The sequence below is a fragment of the Carcharodon carcharias genome, chromosome 7 (assembly GCF_017639515.1).
Source record: "Carcharodon carcharias isolate sCarCar2 chromosome 7, sCarCar2.pri, whole genome shotgun sequence".
Lineage (NCBI taxonomy): Eukaryota > Metazoa > Chordata > Chondrichthyes > Lamniformes > Lamnidae > Carcharodon > Carcharodon carcharias.
Genome location: NC_054473.1, coordinates 40,810,015 through 40,834,414, shown reverse-complemented (window position 1 = coordinate 40,834,414; position 24,400 = coordinate 40,810,015). Strand labels below are relative to the sequence as shown.

General features: G+C 41.8%; 1 protein-coding gene across 3 annotated transcripts in view; it reads left to right on the top strand.

Annotated features, from left to right (window-relative positions):
• Positions 1–24,400, top strand: part of dennd6aa (DENN/MADD domain containing 6Aa) — a 113,782-nt gene that overhangs the window by 27,515 nt on the left and 61,867 nt on the right. The window lies entirely within an intron of this gene.

The window sequence follows — 24,400 nt, the reverse complement described above, 5'->3', positions numbered from 1 at the left end:
ACATTTTAAGACTTGTACTGAAAGAAGCCAAACACCATACTAACTTGGAATTATATCGCCATTCCTTCTCTGACGCTGGGTCAAAATCCTGGAACTCTCTCCCAAACAGCATTGTGGATGTACCTACACCACAAGGACTGCAGTATGTTCAAGAACGTGGCTCATGACCACCTTCTTGAGGGTAATTAGGGATGGGCAATAAAAATGCTGGCCTAGCCAACGATGCTTGCATCCCATGAAAGAATATGATACAGACTAAAAACGCTATTGAATAAACACTATTGTTGTAAGCCACTGATACTTTAAACTGTAGAACTAAACTTTCCCCTTTTACTTCTAATACAATCAAAGAACCCACTTCACAGGTACACTTTACGTTGTCCCTTAAGTAGACATTGAATCCTCCTGGAACCGGCCCAAAGTGATTCTTAGTTCCTGAGGGTTTACTTCTGTTCTTTCCCTTCCCCAGCCTGATAACATTAAACCTCAGAACTGTCTTTCACGGTGAAGGTTTTTTCTGGTGATTTTCTCTAGCACAAGCTAGGGAACCTTCCAATCTCTTTCCAAATCCTCACGAATTTAGTCTTTTCAATCTGAGCGTGAGCTCCCACCTGTACTCCTGCACAGTGAGCCGTAGAGGGTTCGAGCTGCCTCTCTCACCTGGATCCTGGCAGACTGCTTGTATCTGTAAGCTTTTAGGGGTATCCTAGAAACCCTTCCCATCTTCATGGCAACGTGAGTCACTTGGGCCTTGAATCCTTTACACCCCAGCTCTATTCCACGTTCCACATAAATGGACAGCCTAAAGCAACTTGACATTCTCAACATCTTTCAGGGACTTTGGAAACTAGCAGTCTAACCAGCGTAAACACAGATGCTATGGTCACAAATGTGAACACCTTGCATCTTCTTTCCAGCAAACAACTCTGGCCCCTTTTAATCTTTAACAGCCATGTCACCCAGACTTGTTGTTAGGCAAACTGCAGAACAGATCACATGAATCCCTTCTTACTCTAAATTAAAGACACAGCCTTGAATCATAACAATCTTAGAAACCTTGTACTTGTAATAATAAATTTGTTGATCCACAGGGAAAGCTAATGCTACTTCTGTTTTACACTGAACCAGTGAAAAAGAGTAAATACTTTTATATAATGCACAAGCACTCACATGTTTACAATTTCAATTTTAAAATCAGTTCAAGTTGGAGAACAGACCTACAAGAGCTGAATTGATTTGTCTCAATGGGCTTAAAAACTTCAATTTTATTTATAAATGGAAAATCTTTATCCAATAGTGTTTTCTTGGTGAGACTGACTAGGTGATCTTTTAATAAAGAATTAGAAATTCAAATCAAAATAGGTAAGATTAGAAGCAAATTATTAAAATCAGAAAAGCAGAAATTATAAAGTGCTAAAATGGATTTTCATTCAAATACTATCAATATATAGGAAAAAGTCAAATTTTTAATTTTACTGTGTTGAAGGTAAATTAAGATGCTCTTGGAAATTATGGATTGTAGGCTACAGCTGAATGCAACCTGATTTGGGATTGAGTGGCCATTGGTAATTCTACCCCAGCTGCATATTTTTAGTTTTGTTGCTGCGCAAGCTTAGACTTGTACATTCCTTTCAATTGAAGTATACAAAATCTCAGGTGAAAAACATTCTTTAAAAGGTGACATTGAATCTCTTCTTTGAGGGTCATTAGTCTTTGGAATTCCAATGAGGACAATGGAAGTTGGCTCATTGAATATATTCAAGGCTGAGTTAGACAAATTTTTGATTGACAAGGGAGTTGAGGGTAATTGGGGGACAGGCAAGAAAGTGGAATTAAGGCCACAATCAGATCAGCCCATTATCTTATTGAATCATGGAGCAGGCTTGATGGGCCAATGGCCTAATTCTTATGATCTTACGAAACCTTTTGACATCCACGTCATGCCCATGTGTTTACCAGTGAAATGTTGAAATGTAATTTACATGTTTCCATTGCCTATTGTGCATGAGCAGAAATCCCCAGTGGAACAGATTTGAAACAAAACAGTTTTGATGTTTTTGTGCACAGGATTTAGATTAAAAATATGTATAAAAAATTTCAGCTTGAAACGAATTGGGTGCACACTAGCCACTTAGCAGAAAGTATACTGCCAGAAAGTCACAGTGGGCTCAGGAAAGGCAGAGGCACTTGCGACCGATCTTCATCCTTCGGCAAATATAAGAGAAATACAGTGAACAACAGGTGGGACCTGACTGTGCCTTTGTTGGCCTGACAAGGCCTTCTACACAGTAAACAGAGAGGCCTTGAGGAAGCCCTAGTCAAACTTTGATGTCCTGGTAAAGCTGTAAATCTGATACAGCAGTTTCACAATGTAATGATGGCCAGAGTCTCTGACTGTGGTGTATACACTGACACCTTTGATGTAACAGGTGGTGTGAAGCAGGGATGTGTCATGGCCCCTGTGCTCTTCAATATATTCTTTGCTGCCATGTTTCTGAGACATTTGATGGAACATACATCCAATTCGGAACAGATGGCAATCTCTTCAACCCGAGGTGACTGAAATTCTCAACTAAGGTATCCGCGATGATGGTACAGGAATTGCTCTTTGCCAGTTATTGTGTGCTAGTGTCACACTCTGAGCTTGGCCTTCAACTGATTCTGGGCAGCTTTTCAAAAGCATTTGATGACTGCTATCAGCTTAAGGAAGACAGAGATACGCCACCAAACTCTTACCATACCTCAGCTACTATAACTATCAAGGACATAACGCTGAAAGCTGTAGATAACTCTGAACACAATCTTCAGAAAAGTCTACATTGACAGCAAGTTGGTGAATAGAATTGCCAGGGCAAGCTTAGTATTTGCCCATTTATGCAAGAGACTGTGGAGGAAACAAGGTATCAAACTTGCAACAAAACTTGCTGTGTACAAAGCTATGGTAATACATACCCTCCTATAATATGCCTGTGAGACTTGGACTCCAGACATGTTAAGCATTTGGACGGATTCCACATGAGATGCATTCAGATCTTTATGGACATCAAATGCAAGGATAAACAGACATTTCCTCCATGGACTGAGAGAAAAATGCACAAAGGAGAAAACTACATGGGGATTGATCTCTAGTAGTGGTGCTGCTTCCTTCAAACTGCAAAGAATACAAAAGGCAAGCTCCAAAGACCAGTCCCTACAAAATTAGACAATTCATCCTTGCCCACACTGGGGAAAGTCATGCAGGTCAACAATGGGCCATGCCCACATTAGAACGCACAACCTCTCCACATTCAAGAAATCACCATCTTTTGATAACAAAGGTCAACTGATGACAGTATTCCAGAAGTTAGTGATAAATAACCAGCAACTAGTCACATGTCATTGAAAAACTAATAGGTACAGAGAGCTGATAAATAGTTAATTGAATTAGTAACTTAATAACTTAGCTCTTGTAATTTTGGTTTCCTTGGAGCATTTCGGCAATAGTAGAGGTTTAGCAAATATGCAGTCCTCTTCAAAATGTTTCAAATTGTTCTGATCTAGTTTTTATTTTAATTTTGATTTTTTTAAGTAGCAACCAGTAACATTGAAATATTGAATAAAGCATTTGTTTATGACTTACTTTGTCAGCAAAATTTCCTTACTATCTATTTAATTAAAATGTTTATTTTTATGTGACTCTTGTGCTGCATTGTAGAATTTCCATCACCAATTAACTGATAATGAAAGAAAATGCTATCCCACCAACTAAGCACAATCCAGAAATTTAACCAATCACAGCCCCCAGCCCATATTGGAAGGGCCAATGAAAGCCTTGAATCATCTATTTAATATCCTTTTTTTGGCAACAAAATATAATCCAGCACCTTCTACAAAAAAAAGTTGCAGTTAGCCATTGTGATATTTCCCACATACCTAAGAATAAAACAAATGCAACAAAAAATTTTCAACAGTTCAATGAAATAAAAATTATAATGGATCATATCTGCAGGGTCACCATGTAGAAAGCTCTGGATAGATTGGGCCCTCATCCTGATGGCTGCCTTTATGTGGGACTGCATCATGCTGGGTATAGACCCTTGGTATGCAAACACCAAATGTCACTACACGCTGAGGCTCTAACTGTCCTCAGTGTTGCGAAGGATGGGTCTAGCCATGTTGCCCAGGAATGCTCCAATTAGTTGGACACTGCCATATCACCTAGCCCTTGAGGAAAAGTTTATACAGAAAAGCACCTTTGACCAGAAGTCCGTCAGACAGTGGTCCGCATGTAACTTCCTCGAGTCCCTGCGGGAAAAGGAGATGGTGGAACCTGAGCAGACTGCCGGTCGTTTGGCAGAATGCCTCATTGCCAGAATTCTCAAACAAGCATCAAGACGTAGCTTGGCTCTCTATCAGATCCCTTATGTATGCCCGAAGCCTCTGCGCTACTGCACACTGCCCTTGAAGCAGTTGCAGTGAGGAAGAGACCATCGCAAGCCACCTTCTGAAATGTGCCTTTGCAAAGAAGGTCTCGAAAGCAATGCAGTGTTTTTGTTGAGGTTCAACCCAAGCAGCTCCAAGATGCAGGACTCTGTGCTCCAGGAGCTGTTCCCAGGGACGAACACAGAGACAAATATCAACTGCTGCTGGGGGATCATCAGCTCAGTGCAAGACTCTCTTTGCTCTGCCTGCAACTTGCTGGTCTTCCAGTGCAAAGAGTTGTCCACGACCGAGTGTTGGAAACTGGCACGTTTCAAGGTCCAGGACTATGCGCTGAGGGATGCACTGAAGCTTTGGTCCAGCTGCCGCGAAGGTGCAATGGGCAAAGGACACTGTCTAAGGCCTTTCAACTATAGTACACTGGTAACCCTTAGAACCCCTCGGGCTGTTTGTTTGTCATTGAATGCATGTATTAAATGCAATTGTATTGAGGCACCTAAGAGTGCAACATGCTCTGTGGAGGAAAGTTAAATGTCATTCAACTTTCCATAATGTTCAACTTGAAATGCTTGGGAATGAATTTTTAGATATTTTACAAATTAAATATATCTTTGCAGAAAAAATAACTGTAGGGATGGCTTCAGTTTTACCTTTATTTAGCTGAAAGAAATTTGGACTTGGCAAAGTTTTAATGTTGAACAACAATTTGGGAATGTATAAATGACCTGATGGTGGGGGCAGAGAGATAAAACTGGGTCTCATCATTGCCCATGGAAGTTAATGCTATGCATTCAAACCATGTCACCATGATAGCAAAGAAGACACTAAGGTTGGAACTCTGGGCAGCAGTGAATAACATTTAACACACAAAAGAAAGCCATTTGAGAAAATACAAAGGCAAATTGTTGGCAGATGTATAGCACCAGTAGTGATGTAAATTTGGTGGTGGGGAGGGGGGGTGGTGCGGAATGATGTCTAAAATTATGTAGAGATCACCATCCTGTATCTCTACCTGTTCACTATTACTACAATTGGTCAAATGGGATAGGTGGAAACTTAATTTAAATAGGATAATGAGTAGGTAACACGTCCAAATCAAATTCCTGGAGTTCTCATATAAAATTGGCATGTTACTAGGTTTCTGGTTGCAGGTAGGGAGTTGGTGTTTGAAGAAGGGTTGCTTTTTTTTGTTAACATAAGTTGAGATTTGGAGGCTTTGGAAAAGGATGTTTTTCCATTGCTTTTAGGCCAGTTTTGTTCCTAACTATGCCAAGCTTGTTGCTACTCCCATTTATATTGACATCAAGGATTTTTCTGTTGAAATTCTGTTTTATTATTTGGAGAAGCAAGGCCAGATTCTTTTTCCAAGAATGCTCTATTTGCTTATCAAAGTATCCATAGCAGTGATCTCTTTCCATTTAAGTATTGTGTGTGAATTATCCAAGCATAGACTTTCTTTTGGAAAGTGACAACATTATCATTTAGGTGATAACACGGTAGGCTGGCTTTACACAGCTGTGCCTTTCTTGCATTGTATAAATAAATGCAAGACAGAAAGAAGGCAGTATATATGTATGATTTACATGCTAATTAAGGCCTTGCATCACCATTTAATTGTTGCAATTAGGTTTAAGCCTGGCAAGCATCACTGCTTCGAAAAATAATACGCGAACATACAAACAATACGCGAACATACAAACCAAGAGCAGAAGTAGGCCATTTGGCCTTTCAGGTCTGCTCCGCCATTCAATCAGATGATGGCTGATCAGATTGTAACCTCCTTCCTACCCCTGATAACCTTTCACCCCCTTGTTAATCGAGAATCTGTCTAGCTCTGCCTTAAAAATATTCAAAGACCCTGCTTCCACTGCCATTTGAGGAAGAGTTCCAAAGACTCATGACCCTATGAGAGAGAAGATTTCTCCCCATCTCTGTCTTAAATAAGTGACCTCTTATTTTTAAACTGTGACCCCTAGTTCTAGATTCTCCCGCAAGAGGAAACATCCTCTCCACATCCATTCTGTCAAGACCCCTCAGGATCTTAGAGGTTTCAACCAAGTCGCCTCTTGGTCTTCTAAACTCCAGTGGACACAAGCTTAACCTGTCCAGCCTTTCCTCATAAGCCAATCTGCCTATTCCTGATATTAGCCTAGTAAACCTTCTCTGATCTGTTTCTAAAGCATTTACATCCATCCTTAAATAAGGAGACCAATATTGTACACAATACTCCAGAAGTGGTCTCACCAGTGCCCTGTACAACTGAAGCATAACCTCCCTAATTTTGTATTCCATTCCCCTCACAATAAACTATAATATTCTATTTGCTTTCCTAGTTACTTGCTTAACCTGCATACTAACCTTTTGTGATTTATACACTGGGACACCCAGATCCCTCTGTACCTCAGAGCTCTGCAATCCCTCACCATTTAGATAATGTGTTACTTTTTTATTCTTCCTGCCAAAATGGATGATTTCAGATTTGTCCACATTATACCACATTTGCCAGGTCTTTGCTCTCTCATTTAACCCATCTATGTCACTTTGTAGCCTCCTTACGTCCTCCTCACAACTTACTTTCCTACCTATCTTGTTTCGTCAGCAAATTTAGCAATCATCTATCCCTTCGTCCAAGTCATATGAATAAATTGTAAAAGGCCCCAGCACTAACCCCGCTGGCACAATATTCTTTATATCCCGCCAACCAGAAAAGATCCATTTATGGTTACCCTCTGTTTCCTGTTAGCTAGCCAATCTTCTATCCATGCCAATATATTACCTCCAACATCATGAGCTTTTATTTTCTGAAATAACCTTTTATGTGGCAGCTTATCAAATGCCTTCTGGAAATCTAAGTACAGTACATCCACCGCTTCCCCTTTATCCACAGCATATGTGACTCCTTCAAAGGAGTTGGTTAAACATGATTTATCTTTCACAAAACAATGTTGACTCTGTCTGATTGTCTTAAACTTTTCTAATAAATAGCTTCTAACATTTTCACTATGACAGATGTTAAGCTAACTAGCCTGTAATTTCCTGCTTTCTGTCTCCTTCCCTTTTTGAATAAAGGGGTCATATTTGCTTTTTTCCAATCTAATGGTACCTTCCCTGAACCTAGGGAATTTTGGAAAATTAAAACCAACACATCAACCATTTCACTCGCCACTTCTTTCAAGACCCTAGGATGAAGTCCATTAGGACCCGGGGATCTGTCAGCCCGCAGCTGCAACAATTTGCTCAATACCACTTCTCTGGTGATTGTAATTTTTCTGAGTTCCTCCCTCTCTTCTATTTCCTGTTTTACAGCAATTTTGAGACTGCAGTACAGAAATCGTTTGGCATTGCCCTATATCTCTTAACTCATTTTCTTCTTAATTATAATCATATAAAGTGATACTTCTCAATTCCTGCTTGCCCTGTAATTCCAGGTTAAGTGCAGGGTCAAACACAATCATGAAAATACTATATTTTTGTTATTGACATTGCATCCACAGAGAAAATGGAGTGCAGGAGCCATTATTGAGAAACTATTTATGTGCCAAATTAATCTGGTACATTCTGAAAGACTCATGTTGGTTTCGTGATTAAATACACCAAGTGTGGTAGTTAGCTAAATCGACAAAGCTCCAGGTTTTGAGCTCAGTTGAAATTAGCTGGTGTGGCAGTGGAGCAAGTACAATTGCAATCTAGGCTGTCATTTAAAAAAAATTTGGCTAATGTATTTGCATATGTTAGAATAGTGAACACTGTGAAGTGCTTTGGAAGATGTCTTGCAGTCATTTAAAGGCACTTTATAAGTACATGTTCTTTCTTTCAGACAAGTGGCCTGGTTCGGGAGGAGGCAAATCAGCCAGGGTTTTCACTCCTAATAACTAGCCAGTGACCCATGCTGAAAAGTGTACACATTCAGTGAGGGCAGCTATTCACAGTGACGAGATTCTTGATGCACATTATCTAGGTTTCATTTTACATGAAGCATAGAAAGCTTTGCTGCATGATAGGAGGCTACTCAGCCGGTCATGTTTGTGCCCGCCAAAAAAAGAGTTATGCTGCCTAATCCCATATTCCAGCTCTTGGTCTATAGCCCTGTAGCTTATGGTACCAAGTGTAAATCCAAGTGTTTTTTAAATGCTCTCAGGGTTTCTGCCTCAACCACCCTTTCAGGCAATGAGTTACAAACCCCTCTTACCCTCTGAATTCCCTTCTGATCCTTCCACCAATTACTTTCCCATCAGCCTCATATGTTCCAAAGATAACAACGCCAGCCTGTTGAACCTTTCCTCAAGGCTAAAATTCTCCATTCCTGGCAACATCCTCAAATCTCTTCTATACCCTCTCCATCACATCCTTCCTGTAACACAGTGACCAGAACTGTATGCAGTTGTCTAGCTGCAGTCAAGCTAGTGTTTTATATAGTTCTAGCATAATCTCCCTGCTCTTATGCTCTAGGCCTCGGCCAATAAAGGAAAGTATCCCATATGCCTTCCTGACCACCTTGTCTGTCGCACCTTTGGGGATACACTCAAAGTGCTCTCCATTGCTGTGTATTCCCTTGTTCCCTTGTCTTGTTTATGTCCCCCAAATGCATTACTACACTGTCCGGATTGAATTCTATATGCCACTTTTCTGCCCATTGATATCTTCTTGAAATTTACAGGTTTCTTCCTCATTGTGAACCACACAGTTAATTTTCATATTCTTGGCAAATTTCTTAATTGTGCCCCCTACATTTAAGTCAAAATCATTGATAAACAGCAAGGGACCTAGTACTGAGCCTTGCAAAACTCCATGGGAACAGCTTTCCAGTCACAAAAACACTCGTTGATCATTACCCTTTGCTTCCTGCCACTCAGCCAATTTTGGATTCAAATCCCTAGTTTCCCTAGGATCCCATGAGCTTCTAATTTACTGACCAATCCTTGATATGAGACCTTGTCAAAAGTCTTGCTAAAATCCATGTATACTTACATCAAATGTGCAAACATCATCAACCATCCTTGTTATGTTATGCCCAGTGAAAGCATGTCCTAGTCTTCACTTTAAACATGGACTGTGCTTATTGAAAGATTCTGGAACTGTCTTTTATTTAGTAAAATGGGCACTAACCAGGTGGCTAAGATGGCTGTAAAGGGTCAGGTGACCTTTGGAATTTCAACACAGGCTATCTTCAGCTTCTGGAAAGTTCCTAATTGAATCACCTGGTGTGGGGATCTCCTCCTGGAATAAACACATCAAGGCGAATACTATTCATCCTGAGTCAATGTGAAGAGCTCATCCATTATCTTCATTGAACAACGGCTTTCAGCTTTAAGTCATTCTGGAAGGACAATGCCAGTGTTGGTCATGTGACTGAAATCATCTGGAAATAATGGGTTTTTATCTTGTTACAATCCCAGCTGATGGGATTGACTGGACAAGCCAGATCCCAAGGTGAAACCTGGCTTGATAGATCCTAACTTTGTTTTATTTCAGAAACTGTGGAGGAAAGTTACTGAACAGATTGACAGGAGTCTGCTGATGAACTTTTAACACACAGAATAAAATGTTTACTAACCAAGAAAAAAATAACTCTATTACACCAGACAAAGAGGTTGGAAAAATCTCAATACAAACACAAGAAGATGATTCAAATATTCATTATTCCTTCACCCCAGCAATATGTCAACAGATGCATACAAATTCAGAAAAATAAAATGACATACAATATCTGTCCTGTCCTCCAATGTTCAGATTAAGTATGAGGTACATGTGACACACCACTCCAAAGTAAATGACAGATGCGACCAAAATAGGTACCATGGATTTCTCAACAACCCATTAAATGTTTGTCACATCGAGCCAACCAGTCTCAGTGAAACTTTGACTTTCTCACGAGGGTTTCCAATCATCACATTTGAAGAACTCATATTAGAATTCTCTCTAAATGTTGCTCCCACTCAGACGACTTTGACAATGATCCACCTCCAGGGTTTCAATCTTGCCTTCCAAGATTCCTTTCCCCTGGAACTCTGAGTATACTTAAGCTTCACCTTCCAAGCACAATTTCAGACTTTCCGCCGTCCCAAGCAGAACACCGCTGCTCCAAAAGGCCCACAGTAAGGAGCCACCAACCTTCCGCTGCCTCCCTGGATCTTCAGGGCTTCCCTCAAGCCCACTTCATTTCAAGTTGCTCCTTGTAGCTTTCTCTTCAACTTGGAGCCTATAGCTTTGCTCCTTTCTTTTACCTCAACTTCTCAGGGTCTCTTTCTGATCCCTGTCTCTGTTCCCTGTCTCTGTCCCTTACCTGGAACTTTCTTCTGGGACCTCTTTCCGATCTCTTTCCTTGTCCCTATCTGGGCCCGATCACTGCTTCCCTCCCCGTGTCCTGCTCCCTGGGACGACACCTCTGGAATGCTGCTCCAGTTCAGGTCACTTGGCCTTTTTGTGTCGTTTCACTTCCTCTCTTCTGCACAGACGTATGGGGCCGGTTCCTGGCCTGAAGATCAGAAAAAATCACTAGCTGCACATATGCAGCCATTTCCCGGCTGGCATATGCACAGAAGGCCCGAGACCCACTCAGACCTGGAGTTTCTGACCTCGAGGTAACTATTCACATTTCTTAACAACTGAAGATTCAGAAAAACTTGGGCAGTATGCGGAGAACTCTGCAACCTACAGCAGCTGCAGAAAGAGCAGTGTCAGCTTAGCCTTTAAGAGTTGAAGGCTATAATACCTAAAAGAACTCCCAGCCTGATTCCTAAATTCAAGTCCACCTGTAAAGGAATTGGACCTCCTGATATGAAAATCATGAAGCCTAGCTTCGTGACTTGCTAAACATTCATCTCTTTGAAGAAATGCTGCAATAATCCAGATATCCGACTTCAGCTTTTTGAACTCGTTTAAACCACAGTTCAAGAGTGTAGAAGACTCCTTTCTTTACCAGGCCCGCAACGACTGTTCTCCTACAACAAGCCAGGCACACAAACTTATGAACTGTTCTTTTGTTTACAGCTTCTTAAAGTACACTATTCCCTCCCACTATATTTTTTCTCATGCATGTGTGTGTGTTTTATTTAAACCCACAAAATTTTGCTGTTATTTAAATTAACCATCTCCCTCTCCAACAGATTTTCTGTTTTGGATACTGCTGGAGGAGATCCTTTCTCAGGGAAAGGCAGCAAGAACCAAGTTCATGGCACTACAAGTGGCTCAGCTGCTCAAAGGAGGGAAAAAATGTGAGAGCAATAGTGATAGGGGATTCTATCGTAAGGGGAACAGATAGACATTTCTGCAGCCGCAGGTGTGACACCAGGGATGGTATGTTGCCTCCCTGGTGCCAAGGTCAAGGATGTCACGAAGTGGCTGCAGGGCATTCTGAAAGTGGACAATAAATGGCCAGAGTTTGTGGTCTATATCAGTATCAACGACAAGGGTAAAAAGAGGCATGAGGCCCTGAAATTAGAGAACTAGGAAATAAATTAAAAAGCAGGACTTCAAAGGTAGTAATCTCAGGGTTACTCCCAGTGCCATGCTCTAGCGAGATCAGGAATAGGAGAATCAACCAGATGAATTCGTGGCTGGAGAGATGGTGCAGGAGGGAGGGATTGAGATTCCTGAGGCATTGTAACCGATTCTGGGGAAGATGTGACGTATACAAGCTGGACAAGTTGCACCCCAGCAGGACCAGGACCAATACCCTCACAAGGATAGTGGAGGAGTGTTTAAACTAGATTGGCAGGGGGATGGGAACCTGAGCAGGGATACACAAGAGGGGGAAACATAGATAGTCATGAAAGACAGAAAAGTAGAAAGCAAAAGTGGAAGGCAGAGGAAACGAGGGCTAGCAGCAAATAGGACCATAGTACAAAATGATGTGCAAAACTGTTAAAAAGACAAGTCTAAAGGCACTGTATCTGAATTCATGGAGCACTTGAAATAAGGTCGACTAATTAACAGCGCAAATAGATGGAAACAGGTGCGATATGATTGTGATTATGGAGACATGGCTGCAGGGTGACCAAGGCTGGGAGCTGAATATCCAAGGGTACTCTATATTTAGGATGGACAGGCAAAATGGAAAAAGAGGTGGAGTGGTGGTGTTGGTTAAGGATGAAATCAGTACAATAGTGAGAGGATATTGGCTCAGAAAATCTCGATGTAGAACCTGTCTGGGTGGAACTAAGAAGCAGCAAAGAATGGAAAACATTAGTAGTGGGAGTTGCCCATAGGCCTCCAAACAGTAGTGATAAGGTAGGGAATGGCATTGAGCAGGAAATACGAGATGCATGTAACAAGGGTGCTAGAGTAATCATGAGTGACTTTAATCTACATATAGACTGGGCAACTAAATTAGCTATAATATTGTGGTGAATTACTTCCTGAAGCATGTACGAGATGATTTTTTTGGACCAGTATATCAAGGAACCGACTAGAGAACAGACTATCCTAGGTTTGGTATTGTGCAATGAACAGAGTTTAATTAATAATCTTGTTGTGTGAGGTCATTTAGGGAACAGTGACCGTAACATGATCAAATTCTCCATTAGGATGAAAGTGAAGTAGTCTGATCTGAAACTAGGGTCCTAAATCTTAACAAAGGAAACTACAAAAGTATGAAGCGTGAGTTGGCTCTGATTGGGGAACTTCATTAAAGATAGACAATGGCTAATATTTAAGGAACAAACGTATGCATTGCAAGAGTTATGCATTCCTTTCTGGCGCAACAACACAACAGGAAAAGTGGCCTAAACATGGCTTGTAAAAGAAATTAAGGATAGTATTAGATCCAAAGAGGAGTCATCTGAAGCTACTAGAAAAAGGAGCAAGCTTGAGAATTGGGAGCAGTTTCGAATTCAGCAAAGGAGGAGCAAGAGATTGATTAAGAGGGGAAAAATAGAGTATGAGAGTAAACTTGCAAGGAACAAAAAAGCAAACTGTAAAAGCTTCTATAAGTATGTAAAAAAAATAGTGAAGACAAATGTAGGGGCCCCTTACAGTCTGAAATGAAAGAATTTATAACAGAAACAAGGAAATGACAGAGCAATTAAACAACTGCTTTAGTTCGGTCTTCATGGAGGAAGACATAACTCCCCAGAAATACTAGGGAACCAAGGGCCTAGTGAGAAGGAAGAATTAAAGAAAATTCATATTCCTAAAACAATAGTGCTGGAAAAATTAATGGGACTGAAAACCAATAAATCCCCAGGGCCCGCTAATCTACATCCCAGGGTACTAAAGGAGGTGGCCATGGAAATAGTGGATGCGTTGGTTGTCCTCTTCCAAAATTCTGTAGATTCTGGAATAGTCCCGGCAGAACGGAGGGTGACAAGTGTAATCCCACTATTTAAAAAAGGAGGGAGGGAGAAAACAGTGAATTGCAGACCAGTTGGCTTAACCTCAGTAGTAGGGAAAATGCTAGAATCTAATATAAAGGATACGATAACAGGGCACTTAGAAACTATCAACGGGGCAAGGTCAGCATTGATTTATAAAAGGGAAATCATGTTTGACAAACCTAGTGGAGTTCTTTGAGGCATTAACTAGCATGCAATTTGAGAGGAAAAAGCTGGAATCAGATGTAACAGTATTACAGTTGAATAAAGGCAACTACAGAGACACGAGGGAGAAGCTGGCCAGAGTTGACTGGGAGATGAGTCTAGCAGGAAAGACAGTGGAACAGCAATGGTAGGAGTTTCTCGGAGTAATTTGGGAGACACAGCAAAAATTCATCCCTAGGAAGAAGAATCATACTTAAGGGAGGACGAGGCAACCATGGCTGACAAGGGAAGTCAGGAACAGCATGAAAGCTAAAGAGAAAGCATACAATGCAGTGAAGAGCAGTGGGAAACCAGGGGATTGGGAAGTCTATAAAGACCAACAGAGGACAACTAAAAAAGAAATAATGAGGGAGAAGATTTAAATATGAGGGTAAACTAGCCAGTAATATAAAAGATTGCAAGAGTTTTTTTCGATATATAAAGGGAAAGAGAGAGGCAAAAGTGGACATTGGGCCACTGAAAAATGATGCTGGAGAAGTGGTGGGGAACAAAGAAATGGCGAGGAACTGAATAGGTACTTTGCGTCAGTCTTCACGGTGGAAGACACGAGTAACATCCCCAAAGTTCAAGAGAGTCGGGGGCAGAGGTGAGTATAGTGGCCATTACCAAGGAGGAGGTGCTAGGAAAACTGAAAGGTCTGAAGGTAGATAAATCTCCTGGACCAGATGGATTACACCCCAGAGTTCTGAAGGAGATAGCTGAAGAGATAGTGGAGGTGTTAGTGGTGATCTTTCAGGAATCACTGGAGTCAGGGAATGTCCCAGAGGACTGGAAAATCGCTAATGTAACCCCCCTATTTAAGAAGGGAGTGAGGCAAAAGACGGGATATTACAGGCCGATTAGCCTGACCTTGGTTGTTGGTAAGATTTTAGAGTCCATTATTAAGGATGAGATTTCAGGATACTTGGAAGTGCATGATAAAATTGGGCAAAGTCAGCATGTTTTCATCAAGGGGAGGTCATGCCTGACAAATATGTTAGAATTCTTTGAGGAGGTAACGAGTAGGTTAGACAAAGGACAGCCAATGGATGTTATCTACTTGGACTTCCAGAAGGCCTTTGACAAGGTGCCGCACAGGAGGCTGCTCAGTAAGATAAGAGCCCATGGTGTTAGAGGCAAGGTACTAGCATGGATAGAAGATTGGCTGTCTGGCAGGAGGCAGAGAGTGGGGATAAGGGGGTCCTTCTTAGGATGGCGGCCGGTGACTAGTGTGTTGGGACCACAACTTTTTACTTTATACATTAATGATCTAGATGAAGGAACTGAGGGCATCCTGGCTAAGTTTGCAGATGATACAAAGAAAGGTGGAGGGACAGGTAGTATTGAGGAGGCGGGGAGACTGCAGAAGGATTTGTACAGGTTAGGAGAATGTACAAAGAAGTGGCAGATGGAATACAACTTGGGGAAGTGTGAGGTCATGCACTCTGGTAGGAAGAATAGAGGCATAGACTATTTTCTAAATGGGGAAAGAACTCAGAAATCTGGAGTGCAAAGGGACTTGGGAGTCCTTGTCCAGGATTTTCTTAAGGTTAACTTGCAGGTTGAGTTGGTAGTTAGGAAGGCAAATGCAATGTTGGCATTTATTTCGAGAAGACTAAAATATAAAAGCAGGGATGTGCTGCTGAGGCTTTATAAGGCTCTGGACAGATCACATTTAGAATATTGTGAGCAATTTTGGGCCCTGTATCTCAGGAAGGATGTGCTAGTCCTGGAGAGGATCCAGAGGAGGTTCACGAGCACAATCCCAGGAATGAAAGGCTTAACATATGAGGAACGTTTGAGAACTCTGGGTCTATGCTCGATGGAATTTAGAAGGAAGAGGGGGGATTTGATTGAATCTTACAGAATACTGAGAGGCCTGGATAGAGTGGACGTGGGGAAGATGTTTCCACTAGTAGGAGAGACTAGGATCCGAGGGCACAGCCTCAGAGTAAAGGGAAGACCTTTTAGAACAGAGATGCGGAGAAACTTCTTTAGCCAGGGTGTGGTGAATCTATGGAATTCATTGCCACAGAAGGCTGTGGAGGCCAGGTCATTGAGTGTATTTAAGACTGCGATAGATAGGTTCTTGATTGGTAAGGTGATCAAAGGTTACGGGGAGAAGGCTGGAGAATGGGGTTGAGAAACTTATCAGCCATGATTGAAAGGTGGAGCAGACTCGATGGGCCGAATGGCCTAATTTCTGCTCCTATGTCTTATGGTCAGAGTAGATAAGTGAGAACCAGTGGATATGGTGTATTGGATTTTCAGAAAGCTTTTGATAAAGTCCCACATAAAAGGATAGTGTGTAAAATTGAAGCACGTGGGATTGGGAGTAATATATTTGCATGGATTGAGAATTGCTTATCAGACAGGAAACGAAGTAGGAATAAATGGGTCTTTTTTTTGAAGTAGCAGGCAGTGACTAGTGGGGTACCGTAGGGATCAGTGCTTGGGCCCCAGCTATTCATGATATATATCAATGATTTGGATGAGGGAACCAAATGTAATATTTCTAAGTTTGCTGATGACATGGAAATGTCAGCAATGAGGAGGGTATTACGAGGCTTCAAGGCGATTTAGACTGGTTGAGTGAGTATGCAAATACATAGCTGCAGTATAACGTGAGGTGTGAAGCTATCCATTTTGGTAGGAAAAATAGAACGGCAGAGCATTATTTAAATGGTGATGTACAAAGGGACCTGGGTGGCCTTGTACAACAATCGCTGAAAGCAAGCATGCAGGTGCAGCAAGCAATTAAGAAGGTAAATGGTATGTTGGCCTTCATTGCGAGAGGACTTGAGTATAGGAGCCAGGATGTCTTACTGCAGATGTACAGGGCCTTGGTGAGACCACACCTAGAGTATTGTGTACAGTTTTGGTCTCTTTACTTAAGAAAGGATGCACTTGCCATAGAGGGAGTGCAGCGAAGGTTCACCAGATTCCTGGGATGGCAGCATTGTCATATGAGGAGAGATTGGGCCGACGAGGCCTGTAATCACTGGAGTTTAGAAGAATGAGAGGAGATCTCATTGAAACAAATAAAATTCTGACAGAGATGGATAGACTGGATGCAAGGATGATATTTCCTCAGGCTGGGGAGTCAAGAACAAGGGGTCATAGTCTCAGGATATGGGATAGGCCATTTAGGACTGAGATGAGGAGAAACCTCTTCACTCAGAGGGTGGTGAACCTATGGAATTCTCTACCACAGAAGGCTGTGGAGGCCAAGTCACTGAATATATTTGAGAAGGAAATAGATTTCCGGACCCTAAAGGTGTCAAGGGGAATGAGGAGTGTGCAAGAGTACTGCCTTGAGATGGCGGATCAGCCATGATCGTATTGAATGGTGAGCAGGCTCAAGGGGCCAAATGATCTACTCCTCTTATTTTCTATGATTATATGTAAAACTTTTGGACACATTTCTGCACATTGCATGAAGTAGGATTGGGCTTGTTTATGATGCCCTGAGTGATTACCCTGACAGCTCCAAGCTTACCTCTGTAGAATACCATTTGGGACAAGGTACTAGAGGACCTATGGTCCTCATGGTACTTCACATACAGCATGAGTGAACACCATCAGCCAGTAATTATATTTATATTAAAAAAATGGAAGCTATCATTCCACTCAATCATAAATTACATTTTTAAAGACATGCTATTAGCCGCACTATTTTAATAAATTTTGCCAGTAGATGTGGCAAAAATGACACCTTTTTGTCTATGTTTAGTTTTGTAATGGTTCATTTAATTCACTGGATTATCTAAGAACTTTACAAAAATGTTGCATTCAGGATCATGTCTCCAGTGAAGTTCACTTACCTTTTAGGCAATAAGCTGAAGCTCAGGAGTGAAGTCACATTCAGACAAAAAAATAACTTTGTGGTTTGTTACTCCACCTCTTTTGTTAGAGCCAAGACTAAGCACAAAATTCAATTGAAGCAGGATTCGAGGTTGGGCGAGGAGCTAGATCAAGGCAGAGAATGGCTGGCCGGGTAAAGGAAGTGGTAGAGGAGGAATGAAAGGGAGTGGGGAATATAAATTGAAAATGCTGTAAATATTCAGCAGGTGCAGCTGCATATGTGCAGAGAGAAACAATTAACATTTTAGGTTGACGATCTTTCATCAGAACTAATAAATGTTACAGATGTAACTGAATTTACACAGAGCCAGGGAAAATGGGAAGGGAGGAAAGAACAAAAGGGTAGATCTGTGATCGGGTGGAAGACAGCAGTCATTAAGTGACAAGAGAAATAAGGGAGAAAGCAAAAGGAGGTTGTAATTGGGCAAGTAAAACTCAACAAATTATGTGTCTGTAAATGACAACAGCAGAATCATTACCGACACCTGCTCTCTGGGGGAAAAGATGGGACAGTGATTATGAATTGAATTGAAACTGTTGAATTCAGTGTTGAGCCTGGAAGACTGTAAAATGCCTAAATGAAAGATGAGGTGCTACTTCACAAGTATCCATTGAGTTTAATTGGAACAGTGTATGAGGCCAAGGACAGAGAGGTTTACATGAGAGCAGGACAGAGAATTAAAACAGCAAACAACTGGAAGCTCAGGTGATGCTTATCGTCTGAACAGAGATGTTCAGCAAAGCAATCACCCAGTCTGCGTTTAGTCTCCCCAGTGTAGAGGAGACTGCATCATGAGCCAGTGAATATAGACTGAAAGATGTACACATAAATTACTAAGATAAAAGCAAAATACTGCGGATGCTGGAAATCTGAAATAAAAACAGAAAATGCTGGAAAAACTCAGCAGGTCTGATGGCATCTGATGGCAGAGCCAAAGTTTTGAGCCCTTATGACTTTTTCAGAGCCTTCTGAGACTCTTCCGAAGAGTGATATGGACTCGAAACGTAGGCTCTGTTTTACCCTCCACAGATGCTGTCAGACTTGATGAGTTTTTTCAGCATTTTCTGTTTTTGTTTCATATAAATCATTGTTTTGCCTGGAAGGACTATTTCAGATTCTGGACAATTGGAAGGGAGGAGGTAAAAGGACATGTGTTGCATCCCCTGCACTTGCATGGAAAGGTGCTGTAGGAAGAATGAGGGGGTATGGTGTTGAGAATGGACCAGGATGTCTTGGAGGGAATGGTTCCTTTGGAATGCTGAAAGAGGAAAGGACTATGTGTTTTGCAGTCGCATTACTCTGTAAGTGATGGGGATAGAGGAGCATGATCTATTGAATATGCGGGCTGATGAAGTTCAACTTGAGGATAAGGAAATCCATGTTCTCTAAACTGCATACACAGCAACCTGAAAGGTTTTGCATGGACCACTCAGTTGCCCCCTTGCTACACAAAACAATATAATGGTACCATGCATTGAGAAGAATAGATCATGCACAACAATAAATATTTAGCAGAGACAGTGAGGGGGGAAACCCTCTTGTAGTTCTGGGAGGCAGGGCAGAAGTGCAGGAAATGCGATGTTCACATTTGAGGATCCTGTTGACTACGGAGGAAATCCTTGGGAGACAAAAACGAGATATGACCCCATTTCACCCACTCTATGTCCCACGTTCCCATTTCCTCATTGTGTCTCCTCTTAGCCCAAGTCCCTGTTTGCAGTCTCCACTCTGCTTAATTCTAACTGCTGATCCCACATGCTTCCTGTTCCATCTCAATAAACCATTAAATTTTTACTTTCGGGAATTTTCTACCCAGTCTCTACCACTTTGCCACCTCCCACCCAGTTTTCAAAAGCACCTTTTTAAAAAATTTCCTCTCCAACCTTCCCACAGGTTTTCCCATTCCCTCCTTTGGTTCTCTCCTCTTTCATATGCTTGGTGACCACATATCATTTTGCTTCTTACTGTAAAATGACATCCTCTATTAATGAGGGATGATAGATAAAAGTCAGTTTTTATTGTTGACATGAGGCTGCAAAATGTTGACTACCTTTCATGGGTAGTATGGCCCTGCTGTGATGTCATGTAATATAATTCATCCTAGTGTGAAGTCAGCTTTTAAACTGCATACATAGTCCATTAGACCAAGAGACCAAGAAACTTTCCAAACTTAATATATCTATTGTGTGCACTGCTGCCAGTCATGGAAGATAGAATTCGGCATTTGCATCCAAGTATACATCCACAGATAGATAAAAACAAAAAACTGCGGATGCTGGAAATCCAAAACAAAAACAGAATTACTTGGAAAAACTCAGCAGGTCTGGCAGCATCGGCGGAGAAGAGTTGACGTTTCGAGTCCTCATGACCCTTCAGCAGAACTGAGTGAATCCAAGGAGAGGGGTGAAATATAAGCTGGTTTAAGGTGGGGGGTGGGGGGGATTGGTTGGGGGGAGAGAAGTGGAGGGGATGGTGTGGTTGTAGGGACAAGCAAGCAGTGATAGGAGCAGATAATCAAAAGATGTCACAGACAAAAGAACACAGAGGTGTTGAAGTTGGTGATATTATCTAAACGAATGTGCTAATTAAGAATGGATGGTAGGGCACTCAAGGTATAGCTCTAGTGGGGGTGGGGGGGCATAAAAGATTTAAAAATAATGGAAATAGGTGGGAAAAGAAAAATCTATATAAATTATTGGAAAAAACAAAAGGAAGGGGAAAGAAACAGAAAGGGGGTGGGGATGGAGGAGGGAGGTCAAGATCTAAAGTTGTTGAATTCAATATTCAGTCCGGAAGGCTGTAAAGTGCCTAGTCGGAAGATGAGGTACTGTTCCTCCAGTTTGCGTTGGGCTTCACTGGAACAATGCAGCAAGCCAAGGACAGACATGTGGGCAAGAGAGCAGGGTGGAGTGTTAAAATGGCAAGCGACAGGGAGGTTTGGGTCATTCTTGCGGACAGACCGCAGGTGTTCTGCAAAGTGGTCGCCCAGTTTAAGTTTGGTCTCTCCAATGTAGAGGAGACCGCATTGGGAGCAATGAATGCAGTAGACTAAGTTGGGGGAAATGCAAGTGAAATGCTGCTTCACTTGAAAGGAGTGTTTGGGCCCTTGGACGGTGAGGAGAGAGGAAGTGAAGGGGCAGGTGTTGCATCTTTTGCGTGGGCATGGGGAGGTGCCATAGGTGGGGGTTGAGGAGTAGGGGGTGATGGAAGAGTGGACCAGGGTGTCCCGGAGGGAACGATCCCTACGGAATGCCGCCAGGGCGGGTGAAGGGAAGATGTGTTTGGTGGTGGCATCATGCTTGAGTTGGCGGAAATGGCGGAGGATGATCCTTTGAATGCGGAGGCTGGTGGGGTGATAAGTGAGGACAAGGGGGACCCTATCATGTTTCTGGGAGGGAGGAGAAGGCGTGAGGGCGGATGCGCGGGAGATGGGCCAGACACGGTCGAGGGCCCTGTCAACGACCGTGGGTGGAAAACCTCAGTTAAGGAAGAAGGAGGACATGTCAGAGGAACTGTTTTTGAAGGTAGCATCATCAGAACAGATGCGATGGAGGCGAAGGAACTGAGAGAATGGGATGGATTCCTTACAGGAAGCGGGGTGTGAGGAACTGTAGTCGAGGTAACTGTGGGAGTCAGTAGGTTTGTAATGGATATTGGTGGACAGTCTATCACCAGAGATTGAGACGGAGAGGTCAAGTAAGGGAAGGGAAGTGTCAGAGATGGACCACGTGAAAATGATGGAGGGGTGGAGATTGGAAGCAAAATTAATAAATTTTTCCAAGTCCCGACGAGAGCATGAAGCAGCACCGAAGTAATCATCGATGTACCGGAGAAAGAGTTGTGGAAGGGGGCCGGAGTAGGACTGGAACAAGGAATGTTCCACATACCCCATAAAGAGACAGACATAGCTGGGGCCCATGCGGGTACCCATAGCCACACCTTTGATTTGGAGGAAGTGAGAGGAGTTGAAGGAGAATTTGTTCAGTGTGAGAACAAGTTCAGCCAGACGGAGGAGAGTAGTGGTGGATGGGGATTGTTCAGGCTGGGTGAGGAGTAGTGGTGGATGGGGATTTTTCTTTTCCCACCTATTTCCATTATTTTTAAATCTTTTATGCACCCCCCACCCCCACTAGAGCTATACCTTGAGTGCCTTACCATCCATTCTTAATTAGCACATTCGTTTAGATAATATCACCAATTTCAACACCTCTGTGTTCTTTTGTATGTGACATCTTTTGATTATCTGCTCCTATCACTGCTTGCTTGTCCCTACAACCACACCATCCCCTCCACTTCTCCTCCTCCTCCCCACCTTTAACCAGCTTATATTTCACCCCTCTCCTTGGATTCACCCAGTTCTGCTGAAGGGTCATGAGGACTCGAAACGTCAACTCTTTTCTTCTACGCCGATGCTGCCAGACCTGCTGAGTTTTTCCAGGTAATTCTGTTTTTGTTATACATCTACAGAGCTCCTTCATGGCTAAATTCAGTTCTGTGAACAACCAAGGCAGATTTGGTTCCTAGTTGCAAGGTCTTTATTTTATCCATTCATGGGATGTCAATGTCACTGGTAAGGCCAGTGTTTATTGCCCAATCCTAACAACGAAGTGGGCTGTTTCTCCATTTCAGAGGACAATTAAGACTCAAACCATATCGCTGTGGGTCTGGAGTCACATTTAGGCTAAACTGGGAAAGGATAGCAGATTTCCTTTCCTAAGAACTTACTGAATTCGATGGGTTTTTATAACAATCTGGTAGTTTCGTGATCACTATTGCTGAAACTAAGCTTTTTATTCTAGATTTTATTTAATTATTAGAATTTTTTTTCTGCTACCATGGTAGAATTTGAACTCTCATCTCATTAGTCCAGGTTTCTGGATTATGTGTTCAGTAACAACTATTTTGCTGCTGTGTGCTGGGACTTGATAGGTTCAAGACTGTTGGTCTCTAGTTCTATGACCTGCTTGGTCTGTGGGGCTCCAGTACCCTAAGACACTAGATCCAGTAGATGTACTTTCACACACAAGACGCTTAAAAATAATTATGGGTAATTAGATTTTTACTGCACATAAAATGAGAAGGCCATAATAAGGTTCTTATTTTAGTCAAATGTGGAATAACTGAAAACATGCAAATCCAAGTTCTCTTTTCATTAAAATGCTTTTGTAATTTTTGCCTGAGCATGTTTATGATTCACAGCTTAAGAATTTGGTCATTTGTCTATAAAGAAATATTACATACATTTTACAAGTTCCTACAAGTCAGAGTTAAAGATGTTGAAATATTTCATTTCATTAGTTTGTAATATTTTGCACGTAACTTAATAAATGTAACAAGTTATTAGAATCGTTATACTCATTTGGAAGCAGTCCAGAGAAGGTTTACTTGATTCATTCCTGGGATGAAGGGCTTAACCTATGAAAAAAGGCTGAACAGGTTGGGCCTATACCCATTGGGGTTTTGAAGAAGGAGAAGTGATCTTATTGAGGGGACTCGATCGGAGAGGTAGGATTGATGCTGGGAGGATGTTTCCATTTGAGGGGGAGGCTAAAACTGGGGGACATAGGTTAGGAGGTCTACCTTTTAAGACAGATGAGGAGAAATGTTTCCTCTGAATCCCTGGTCTGTGGAATTCTCTTCCCCAGAAAGTAGTGGAGGCTGTGTCTTTAAGTTTATTCAAGGCTGAGTTAGATTGATTTTTGAGAGACAAGTGAGTCGAGGGTTATGGGGGGCAGGCAGGAAAGTGGAGCTGAGACCACAAACAGATCAGCCATGATCCTATTGATTGGCAGAGCATGCTGGAAGGGCCAAATAACTTACTCCTGCCTCCAAAGCCCTATGTTCATGTCTAATTAGATTTATATTACTTGAGCTAATACTGAACAACATTCTGAACAATTATAACTGGACCTATATAGTTTAATATGGAGGAGATCACTCTTCATTTTGAAGATACTCAAACTGCAAGAATGATGAGTGCAATGGTGTACTTGAAGAAAAGCTTTTATGTCTGACTATTCAACATTGACAATCCCAGTCAGATTTACAAAGCATCATTAATTTTTATCAGAAATAGTTTGCAATTTGCTTGGTTTCTGATAATTATGCAATTACTTTTGATGATACCTACAATTACAACGAAGAGGGCACTCAGTCATGCACATACTTCCACTACACTTTGTTAACTCAGGTATTACAATTATGCAGCTCTTCCGTGAGGCTTTTCCCTGCCTGGTTGATGCCAAATAATGACAAAGCTGAAAAAATAAATCTTTTTATGAAGAGCTTCCAGCTAGCTGAAGAAGCTTCAGGCCAATCCAAATCCAATCTTCTGCTCTGAAAACTATACTCTCATGTTGACAGCTGTGACAAATTCCATTGCAGTAGCTGAGACAACCTACGATGCTCTAACAGTAAATAACTAACAACATTCTTCTTTTAAAAAAAAAAGGTCTATTCGCCCTATCTCCCAACGTTAATGATCCTTTAAAAGATTCCAGGATCCAAGTCCACATCTTGCCAAAAAACAATCAGTTCTTCCTTGGGCCATACTCTATCTGTATGCCAAGTTTTGTTGAAATCTGTCCATTAGTTACCTCCA